Genomic DNA, 9,651 nt, shown 5'->3' on the forward strand with positions numbered 1-9,651 from the left:
TGGGCTAGAGCAATCCCAGGATGAATGACCCACTAGGAAGTTGCTCATGAGTTCCCAAAAACAAAACCGTGAGGGCAAAGAAGGGAGCCCAAAACGGACAATATCGTGCTACGACGGAGCCGATCCCAGGATATGGCATGTTCCTTTAATGACCCCTAACCATCAGACCCACCAAACCCATGCCATACTGATGTTGTCCCCAAACTCCATTTTCTTCCTCGTGGCGTGCCTGGTCGTGATGTCTCTGGTGCAATTAAAATAACCATCATCACCCTCAACACCGCCGGTGAAATTGCCAAGCAAATTTCCTTAGTTGATCAAGAATTCTCGTGGGTTTTCCTTAGTTGATCAAGAATTACGACATGGAATGAAGTGTTGCAGCCATAATTTGATTTGGGGATTACATAGGAAATGGGTATAATGCTTAGAATGTCAAAATTGCCCTCCAAATTTATCACACGTGCTCATCAAGTGGTTGAGTTTGATAGGAGATTGGATGAACTCTCACAAATCTAACGACATGGGTGGAATTTGCATTCTGAATTAAATTTAGGGGGTAAATTGGCTGATTTTTTTAGCTCAGGGGGTTAAATTATACAGGGGTCATAGTTCAAAGAGTAAAACAGCTGAAAAATCTAAAATAAAAAAACTAAATTGGGAGTAAAATAGATTTCCTAATAAAAAGACACCGGATCCTTATAAGTATACTTGATAAAACAAATCTCATATCCCTCTCATCTAATGTGAAGTCAAGTCGGAAGCTTTGGGCTAGCATTGTGGTCACCTTGTTTTGTAAAATTAAAATTGGGATCAGATGGGATCAAACCTTCGATCAACCGGGATCAAGACCTCCAATCAAGGCCTCTGATCAATTGGGATATAGGCCTTCAAGTCGAGGTCAACCAACTCCAAGCTGGATTTTCACTCCACGTTGTGGTCAAGAAATTCTAAGTCGGGTTTTGACTCCAAGTTAGCCAAGTCTAAATTTTCAGCCGAAGTCGTGAAGGTGGGACAAAGTCTTGAAGGTCATATGGGAATTTGACTTGTGGAACCTAAGGTTGACTTCCAGTAAGTAAGGCGTAAAGTCAAGTCCAAAGAGGTAGATGTTGGTCCGTCGCAAATCTCGCGGCCTGGTGCTCCGGGCCGAGGGGATGTGCATCAACACGTGACGTCCTCATTTTGGATGCGGTGCGGTTGTGCGCGGGCGTGCCAGCACGGTCTACCGTGCGTTGAGATGGTGACGGGGTTTGGGTAGAAGATGTTTAAATGATGCGCCTGTTTCGGGTTCGACTTCTAATCAAACGATCGTGGTCGAGAAAGGAATCTGGTCTCGGCCGTCGAGTTCACGGCCCGAGCTACAAGGCGAAGAACATGCTCAACTACTCCAGCTTCTACAAAGAACTCGTGTGGAGGACAACGATGATGATTCGATTGCTCCCTTGGGCGAGGTCGAGCACGCCGTGTTCTTGCTATACTAGCTATGCAAGTTCGTGTTCGCACCCAGCGAACAAAGTCACCCGAGTTCGCCCATCCGGTGACTATCTTGCGCAAGGCGGAAGGTCGAGCTCGCCCATTCCTCCTCGGTCACATCATCTGACGCTTCACGATGTGGTTACCGACGAGATGAAGCCGGGCACGGTGGTCCATCAGGCCTTCCATTCTGGGCAGAGGCCTACTTTCCAGGCCGAGGTGCGGTCGTCGCCGATCGAGCCATTGGCCAATGCATTCGCTGGGCCCCCAAGAAGCACAATGCCTTGACCTTCGCTACAAGTTTTTCTATGAGCTGACCGAGAGGATCGGGTCGCAGTGTCCTCGCTCGACCGTATCCCTTGTACCGGCGCACGACCTTTCCATAATTCTTGATGGCGCGATGGAGAACGACTTGAGGGTGAATCGGGCTCCTTTCGTCGCGCGACCTTCTGCCTATCCAAGGCCGAGGCCAAGTCTATTTGTCGCATTTTGTGGAGCGGCAATTTGGCTTGATCCAGACGGCACCGCCTCGCCACCGCTGTCGATCAACCGCTCTAGTCTGGAGGGTCGACGCCGCCAAAGAAAGACGGCGTGGTGGGATTTCCTTCGAAATGGATGTCCTTTCTTATGCGCCGAGGCCGTGCATGCGTCGCCAAACGCGCGGTTGACGAAAATGGAAGGCATTGGTACGAGGAGTGCATCTTGGCCAAATTTATTCGGCTGTTGAAGAGGCCATGAGGGGGCCCAAGAATGCAGATTGGGACCCCCTCCTTCCCAAGGCAAGGTGAAGAAGCCCGGCCGAGCTTTCACGACCGAGTATGCCAGCCGTGGCCGTGCCTAGGGTGGCGGTCGCTCCTTCGGTCAGAGCAATGGTCGTGACTTCAACCGTGGCTCCAACCTCCAGAACGCCGGCTATGGGGTGAATGAGGTGATAACAGGGATGGTGCTCCGGCGCCTTGAAAATCAAGGGTCGTATGATATATTGATAAATGGATTTTCCTTACAATCTACCACTACTCCTAGGAAAGCATGTAAAGGTATTGAAAGTGCATTACAGGAAAAATAAGTTGCTCTGTGGGAGGCTTTTGTTTGGTGTTGGACCTTTTGAACGTGGTCTTGAGCTTAGTATTTATAGGAGGAGTCCTGGAGGGCCAATCGAGGCTGAAAAAAGATCTGCCTGATGGGTTGAAAATATCTGCATGGTGGAGTCTGATCGAGGCAAGTGGGTAGTCAAATCGGCATTTGGGATCGTGAAGCATGGTGGTGTGACCCCCATAAATCTCGGCAAATCTCGGCCACTGCCCTGATCGTGGGCTCTGCACTCTTGGCCGTGGGAACACATTTAATGCTCTGGTCCAGTGGTTGGTGATCTGACCTCAAGCTGTGATAATGCATTGTGAGAATGTTTGCGCCTAACCACTCTGATTCCTGTTACCAAATCCCGACTTCAATCACTTCCCTTCTACCCTCGTGCATTAAATGCTTCTTGCACCCAGTGGTTTTGCTGTGGCGGTCAGAGGCACTACTTCATTAAATGGGGCGTGGGACCCTGAGGCCACGTGGCGATTTGACCATAGTATCTTTGGTCGTGTCTCTCATGGATCTCGGCCTCGGCCCATAATGTCGTGGTTGCGAGGCCGATAAGATCCTGCCTTCGTATTTTCTTCTATTTTCGAAAAGGCTAAATGTTTGACGAAACGTGGCTGTTTCAATCCATAAACAGTGCCATGGCGAGAAGATGTCCCTTCTGACGACCGTGATTTATTTAGGCACAAACAGTAGATCTTATGGTCAGACCTAGGGGTCATCATGTCATCATGCCTCATTTAATCTTCAACAAAGTATGAAGCTTCGGAAGCACGATGTTCCACCATAATTCAGACTAAGAACTTAGAAGTCCAAGCCCAACTTCAAAAGTCGAAACATCTGAGACTTCCGAAGTTGGAATATCTGAGACTTCATAGTCAAGACATCTAAGACTTCTGAAGTTGGAACTTCAAAAACTTTCGAAGTCGAAACATTTGAAACTTCCGAAGTCGAAATAGATGAAACTTTTTCAAGTCGGAGCATCTGAACCTTCCGAAGTAGAACCATCTGAAACGTTCGACGTTAAAACATTTGAGGCCTTTGAAGTCACAACATCTAAGACTTTGGAAGTCAAGTTCAAAACTTTCGAAGGTTTATTTGCACATAGTGAAAATCATATAAGAAAAGCAATCAAAGATATTAAGCTCGATACAAAATATTCTTAAGGAGAAAAGAATCAAGTCATCATATTTGCAATCAGAAAATCTCCATCAATCCCACCCTATGAATTTTTGGGACCTTAGAAGGAATTTTTTTTATAACAAAGTTGACTTCTAGTCATTTAATGGCCAGCCTATGAGTTGACGATCACCTTATAAATACCTCGCTAGAAGAAGAGCAAATGAGATCTGACATAGGGACAAAACAAATAAATTTTCGGCAGTAAATTCAAAAAATAAATAAATGTTCAACAAGAAGTAAATTCATAGTTTCCAGTCACTTACATAACATATTAAAATTGACTTTTTATCACAAAATGTCTTTGTGGTTCACAAAACTATAAGGTTTCGTCATTTTTGTTTGTTTTCTCTCATTCATGGTCCTCAATATTAACATGTGTGTTCACAAGTAGTCCTTATCATGAGCTTCCGTTAAAAACTCCATTATTTTATTGATGTGACACATATGTGGAGCCCACATATTTAATAGGGAGATTCACATTCATGCCATAGGGGCTTGGAATAGTAGAAAACTTAACCCCATAAAAATTGTAGGAAAAAAAAAAAACCAAAGCCCATTTTTAAAAGCAGAACAACACTTTAAACACCAGTAAATTACAACACTACCACCGCCTAATCAAACACCCAAAAACAATCTTCTCTAAGTTTCATGACAAGATGACAAAACATGGATTTCACATATAAAATAACATTAAATACATGCCAAGTGGCTTATTTTTGGTTTTTTTTTTCCTTTCAAATTTGACTATTCATTGTTTCTTTATAATATGGATGATAGAAATGGTTACATTTAGAAAATACTCTATTCAATAATATAATGACATGTGGGTTTAATAATATATATTTTTAAAATAATTTAAATTTTAAATTTCATAAAAATAAATAAAATTGAAAATCCCAAAAGAAAAAGAACTCTCTCTGATATATCTCTATCTCCCTTCCTACCTCAACATATATCACCCCACCCAAACACCAACAAAAACCTGTTGAGGCCCAAAAAAGTCACAAGAAGCCTAAAGACATTCAAAACCCAATATATCATATAATGTTGGTCATGCGTTAATTCAAGTTGTACTTTGTGAATTAATTTATTATATATATATATATATATATAGTGTACATGTCGTGCCAAATCAATAATACATTTTTCCCATGCCAATCACCTACCAAGCTCACATGAACCCAAGTCATGTGGTTTACGGGGCTTGCACGTGGGATTGTGGTGTGGAAGGTTACGGCCGTCCACAAGGCCTACGGAAGCTCTTGGATAATGGAGACTTCAGGTTAGCTACTTGGAAGCACCAAAGTCCAAGCCCATTACCTAGTTCTCCAATGTGGGTGAACAAATGAGATATTTTTCAAGCACTTCCTTTTACCCATAGGAAATAGTCATTTTCCAAATGCCTAGCTTTACCAGTTGGAAATAAGCTTTTTCCAGCACTTCCTATTACCCACTGGAAACAAGCAGTCTCCAACGCTTCCTTTTACCCATAAGAAATAATCAGTTTATGGTACCTAGCTTCACATACTGGAAAATAGCATGCCCCAGTGCTTCCTTTTAACCACTGGAAATAGACTGGTTCCAGCACCTCTCTTTACCTATTGGAAATAAAAGAAAACCCTCATCCTCTATAAATTGGCATTCATGACTCAAGCTTAAAATACCAATTTTTCTTCAGCCAACACTCCCTCACTCGGCTGCTGCAAGCATCCCAGCAGCCACCAACCCCCATAAAGCATCACCTAGCTCCAAGCTTTAAACACCATAGCCTTCAAACCTCAAGCTTTTCATTCCATCCTCCTTCTCTTGAAGCTCTTAAATCCATAAAGCATCACCTACCTCCAAGCTTTTCTTTACTTCCAAGCTTTAAATATCATAGCCTTCAAACCTCAAGCTTTTCCTTCCATCCTCCTTCTCTTGAAACTCTTAAATCCATAGAGCATCACCTAGCTCCAAGCTTTTCCTTCCTTCCAAGCTTTAAACACCATAGCCTTCAAACCTCAAGCTTTTCCTTGCATCCTCCTTCTCTTGAAAATCTTAAATCCCCATAGCCATAGCCACACACAACAAATTATCAACACCAAACTCAAACATATCCAACATCAAGCCAAGCACATGCATTCTCATTTGCTAAGCTTGTGGGTCTTTAGCTCCCACACTCCAAGCTCTCATGCCAAGCTTGTATAATCTCATATTAACATCAGCAAGTCATCTTCAACTCTTCGTCGAGTTGCAGGAAACGTCAACACAAAACATGCAGCCGCTGGAAGAAGAACAAAGTACTCCCCCAGGACTTGCTTCTCCCTCAGGATACTTTGGGCCTAGTTCTCGCTAACTCAGACAAATAGGCAACGAAGTCTTCATTCATCACTTTATGGCAATCCAAGAATCAACAAAGCCTGGATGAGCCTTCGGACGAAATAGACGGCGACTCTGTTGGGGACTAGGCCATTAGTCTTGTAGTGGCTCCTGAAAAATCACAAGCTTTATTCATGCAACCATACTACAACACAATTTAAAGATAAGAGCATTCTCTTTGATTTTGCTTTGTTTTGTTGTTTGAAAAAAAAAAAAAGGATGCAAAAGCATTTCTAATATTTTCCCTTATGTTGCAGATATACCTTCTCAGACAAAACATCTTGCAAGAGGCTTATGGGGGCTTAGGCGAATCCATCATAGCAAACTGCACATGAAAACTCCAAATGACTTGGGGGCTTCATGCCAAGCAAAAGAGAGAGACAAGAATCCAGAAGTTGCTGTAAATTTAAGTTTTCCTCCTGCAAGAAAGCAAACTGTTTGTTACTTATCTGGAGGAAAACAAGCTGCATGTATCTCTTCCAGCAACTTGCTTGGCCTCTTCCTTCTCATCTTCAGTCTGCTTCTTCCAAAGATTTTCTTTGAAGCAAGTTGCAGGAAAAAAAAAATTTACAAGCAAGCCTTTACCCTGTTTCTCGACCACGAGTAAGCCAAAAAGAATATAACCCAACTCTGCAACCAATTGCTAACCCCAACAAGCTGACTTGGGGGCTTCATGCCAAGCAAATTCAAGGAAGGACACCATGCCATCCAAACAAGCAAACCCATCCTTTTTTTTTCGCTATACAGTATAAATCATCTCTTTGATTACCTAGATAATCTTGCATTATGATGACAAACAGTTTTCTATTTCCCTTGAAACAAGCCAAGTTACATTTTTCCAGCACCTACTTCATAAGCAAAGAATTTCTAGCACCTGCCCAAACATCCTTCCAGCACATGCCTGATTTCAAACATTCTGCTAGCTTCACATCCTCTAAAAGCCTTCATATCACAAGTCAAGGTGCAAGCAACCAAAACTCACCTTCATGCTGCCAAATTCCTAGCAAATTAGTAAGAAGATGACACTTCTCATGCTTTGGAGCCTCTCAACCAAGTCTGAAAAAGATACACTAGCCAAGAATCAGACGTCGGAAAGGGATGCTTATTTTATGAAGATGAATGCTTCAAAACCTGGACTTGCATCATTGCTCTCATTTTCTTCACAAAAAAAAAAAAAAAAAAAAACTCCTGCAAAATAGAGAGATGATGCATAAGCAGCAAGCAAACTCATCAACCAAACATTTGACAAATTCACATGGCATAAAACCAATCCACAGGCCAAGAAATTTCAGTTCATTCAAGCATTTCAAGCAAATTGAAGAACTCATGTTCTTGCGACAAAACCATACAACATCATGCTCTCACGACAATATTGCTCAAGATCATGCTCTAGTGATGTCCAGATCAGCAGTCAATGCCAAGAGAAAGGACATGCTAAATTCTCAAACAAAAGCAACATGCCAAGCAAAACTTATACGCAAGTTTTTCAACCATTCTAGCTGAAACATCCCACATTTGGAAAATCACTACAAATCAAGCTTACAACCAACAAATCCCAAACTTTCCAGATTCAAACTAGACATGTCAAGCTTCATTTTTCCAAAATTTTGTTGCATTTAGAGCTAGGGAAGCATGTCAAATAGATTCTTGAAACATGCCATGCAGCAGAAACTGCACAATCCCAGCAACTTAGCCCTTTGAAATTGCACCAAAAAATTCATTTTTCCTTTCAAATGGCACAATACCAGTTCCAACACAACCATGGAGAAGTCTATTTTCACGTATCAAAATCTCCAACTTAGATTCCAAGAGAAACATTTTGAAGTTCAAAGAACAGCCCACAAGCTACTGTGAAACATTTTCACAAACACTTGGCATGCATTACCCAAATACGCTTGTATGAGTCTTGTTAATCACCAAGCTAGAATCCTAAATTGCAACCTTAAAGTTTGGTACCTGACTCACCAGTTTTGAGAAGTTCAATGAAATTCAAGCTTCAAGCATAGAAGACAAGCATGCAACAAAGGCATCAACATCAATTCATGAACATGCTTCAGAAAAATGAAGGTAGAGAACACTACAATGGTTGGATGATCCTCAATTTTGGATAGGTTATCAACAATATAATTTCGAGAAAATTTTGTGAAGCAAGCACAATCATCTGAGCATTAGAAATTAAAAACACAGGTAGAAGCAGAATCTCTAAAGATTTACCAGCCATGGATGAACACAAAAGTTGCAAACTAACTTTGAGGTACCAGAAAAATTCTACAAATTCTACAAATTTTACAAGCTATAGTACTCGAGCAGATGAACAACTTTCATCAAGGAAGTTTTTTGATCTGAGCTTCCGAAATATGACTTATGTACCGATGCACAGTACCCACGGGTTTGAATCTTGAAGATAGAAAAAAGAGTTGAAGGATAAGAAGAAAAATGAGGGGCACGAGTGCTGAGATAAAGACGAAGAAAGAAAAAAAAAGTGTGGGATCATGCCTTGCCACAAAAAAAAAAAAAAAAAAGAAAGAAAAAGAAAAAAAGAGACAACATGCCAAGCGATATTGCAAAACTAACATGCCACATCTTTTACTAAAGAATGAAAGGGCTATTGGCTTTCCCAAGGCAAACCAACAACAACAATAGGATTGTACACAAAGATGCAGAGACCCAATACTCAATCTAGCCATGCACAGGGGATTCCGTAGATGTTCATGCTCAAGCTCCAATAAAAATCAGGTTGAGATGCAGTAGAAATCGTGCCTAGCGAAGCAAAACATCACAAGAAAAATGCAGATATCCAGGCCAAGCAAAAAGGAACTCTTTATAACATGCCAAGCCAAGAAGAAACACTCTATCTCCAAAACCATGCAACTCAAGCATTACACTTGATACAATCATCTCAAGAACCAGACATTACAGTTTCAGGCTTTCCAAGCAATACAATCATCATGAAAGTGACAATCTTAGACCGAGCAATTTCAGCCGCCATCATGGTCATCATTGTAGTAAAATGATACTCCAAGTTCATCGTACCATGATTCAATCAAATGCCAAGAAGTTCATGCTACGAGCTCATGCAAATCGAATCTTTTCATGATGTCTAGCATGCACCTAAGGGTTGAGAAACAGACTCTTTACATCCATAACCACATCAGAGAGCAAGCTTCCTCTCTTACTCCCAAAACCCAGTAATTTCGTACTCAGCTCATCCTTTTCCCTTAGTTTTCCCTCTTGGCAAGTGTTCGACACTTGACAGAGTCTCTGTCAAGCTGCCGGAAAAACATTCAAGCCACCTTTTTCTCTTTTTTTCCTCATGCTCAACCAAACCTCTCTGCAAAATCCTTTCTCTCCAACCTTAATACCCCATCTTTCCCCTAGGAACACTTAGTTTTTTCTTCAGTGCTAAACTCATGAAAATTTTGCTCACATGCCACAAGCTTCTCATGCCAATTTATGTAGGGGTCTTTTTGTTCCAGCAGCTTGACGAATGGGCTTGGGCTGCTGTAAGAAGAAAAAGAGACAAAATTCCCCAAGTGTCTGAGTTCGAAAACCAAG

At 41.8% G+C, this 9,651-nt stretch overlaps 1 long non-coding RNA gene and 1 other non-coding gene across 4 annotated transcripts; both read right to left on the reverse strand.

Moving 5' to 3' along the window:
- Positions 1-3,682: 3,682 nt before the first annotated feature.
- LOC148917035 (small nucleolar RNA SNORD36) lies at positions 3,683-3,751 on the reverse strand. Its single transcript, XR_016127535.1, has one exon. It is a non-coding gene; the product is annotated as a small nucleolar RNA SNORD36 (small nucleolar RNA).
- A 1,055-nt stretch (positions 3,752-4,806) lies between these two features.
- LOC148917036 (uncharacterized) lies at positions 4,807-8,555 on the reverse strand. 3 transcript variants are annotated; one of them, XR_016126624.1, is made up of 3 exons: positions 6,682-8,536; positions 6,360-6,515; positions 4,807-6,207 (listed from the first exon to the last, which is right to left on the reverse strand). It is a non-coding gene; the product is annotated as an uncharacterized LOC148917036 (long non-coding RNA). The 3 variants fall into 3 exon arrangements; XR_016126623.1 differs by having other exon boundaries at positions 6,360-6,997; positions 7,079-8,535; XR_016126622.1 differs by having other exon boundaries at positions 6,360-8,555.
- Positions 8,556-9,651: the final 1,096 nt, after the last annotated feature.

The sequence above is a fragment of the Prunus mume genome, linkage group LG5, assembly GCF_029339155.1.
Source record: "Prunus mume cultivar Tortuosa linkage group LG5, ASM2933915v1, whole genome shotgun sequence".
Lineage (NCBI taxonomy): Eukaryota > Viridiplantae > Streptophyta > Magnoliopsida > Rosales > Rosaceae > Prunus > Prunus mume.